The following is a 1,348-nucleotide window of genomic DNA, read 5'->3' as shown; positions in this document are numbered from 1 at the left end:
GGGAAGAACTGAGGCCGAGAGGCTTACAGTGAACAGTCAGGGACAGTTTGTCACCAAGAGCACAGCCAGACAGCCGCTCCCACTCACTGCTGCCACCAGGTCAACCCCACTCACACCACCCTGCAGTGGCTGGTTGGAGTTGCCTAGCAGTTCGCATGCTGCGTAAGCACCCCTGCTTATATTAACAGGAGCCACAACCAGGGGTCGCCACCAGGCCGGGGGTGGGGGTTGCTCAGCTGTCTGCCCACCAGCAGCCCCCAAAGAGAGCCTCCTGTGGGCCAGCCCCCAGGCTCAGCCCCTGTGATAGGTAGGTTTGTTATGCCAATCTGGCCAATAGGAACACGTGGGATTAATGAGGTCGCAGTTTGACTGGAGGGCAAAGAGATAAATGGCTCTGTAAGGCCCGCCCCACTCTCTCTTGCTCTCTGGCGATTGGAGCGGGGCTAGAGTGTGTGTGCTGCTGCCATAGCGAGTTCTCGGCCTCAACCTGTGAGCTGCACTACCTGTGGGCCAGGCCAACCTGTGGATCCTGTCGCTAGAGCTTGAGGCTCCTCGAGGCCCGTTTTGCTACATTGCCGGTGCGTACTTCCCTTGAGCTTCAGGCTGATGGAGACTGCATTGCTTGCGTTCAATATCCCACCCTGCCTGCTTCACTAAGCTCCCGAGCGACTGACTGTTGGTGACCACCCTGCTGTTTGCTGCCTGTGGGCGGACTCTGCCTGCCATGCCCAAGAGAGGACTCTGCTGTCTGCTTCCTTGACCTTGGACAAGCCCCCGTAAGTTGAAGGACTTCCAGTATATTAACTGAACTACGGAAGTGAACCCTCTGTACTGCTGTGTGGACTAATTAGCTGCTATATTCCTTCTCGCTGTGTACACTTATATATGTACATAAAATCGTTAGTGTGCTGGTTTCCTTTCTCTAGAGAACCCTGCCTAATACAGCCCCACCTGGGCCGGGGTGGGCCACATGTCCACCCAGCACCAGGCACTTTTGCTGCCACGGATCTCCCAGTAGGCAGGCCAAGTCTTCACCCACCACCCCTAACACATCCCAAGGGAACTAATGAGGAGACACTGAACGTAACCTGGGGCGATGCGGAAGCTACTCACTCTTCACTCTCCCAGGGGGTTTCAGGTCAGTGTTCAGAAGCTCTGTCCCAAATGTCCCGTGTGGCAGGGAGGGCTGAATGAGAAGTGAATCCCAGTCCGACAGCCAGGGGCAGTTGCTCAGTCTCTGCACCTCCTCTGGAAAAATGCAAATGACCTATTGTGACCTGCTGCTGCCCTCGTAGCTGGAGTGCACAGTGCCTGGCACACAGGGCACCCTGATGGCCGGGAAGGGCAC

The 1,348-nt window shown here is 56.6% G+C and overlaps 1 protein-coding gene across 6 annotated transcripts in view; it reads right to left on the bottom strand.

Moving 5' to 3' along the window:
* Positions 1–1,348, bottom strand: part of PACSIN2 (protein kinase C and casein kinase substrate in neurons 2) — a 62,113-nt gene that overhangs the window by 39,804 nt on the left and 20,961 nt on the right. Inside the window, exon 1 of one of the 6 annotated variants that reach the window (XM_045291589.1) lies at positions 1,114–1,248. The exons of the other annotated variants lie outside the window; for them this stretch is intronic. The gene's annotated coding sequence lies outside the window, so the exon portion shown is untranslated. Of the gene's footprint in view, positions 1–1,113; positions 1,249–1,348 lie in introns of those variants that run through there. 6 annotated transcript variants of the gene reach the window in all.

The sequence above is a fragment of the Echinops telfairi genome, unplaced genomic scaffold, assembly GCF_000313985.2.
Source record: "Echinops telfairi isolate 266 unplaced genomic scaffold, ASM31398v2 ScPeMD7_2;HRSCAF=8, whole genome shotgun sequence".
NCBI lineage: Eukaryota > Metazoa > Chordata > Mammalia > Afrosoricida > Tenrecidae > Echinops > Echinops telfairi.
Note: the sequence above shows the minus strand (reverse complement) of the source record. Positions and strands in the feature narration are given on the sequence as shown.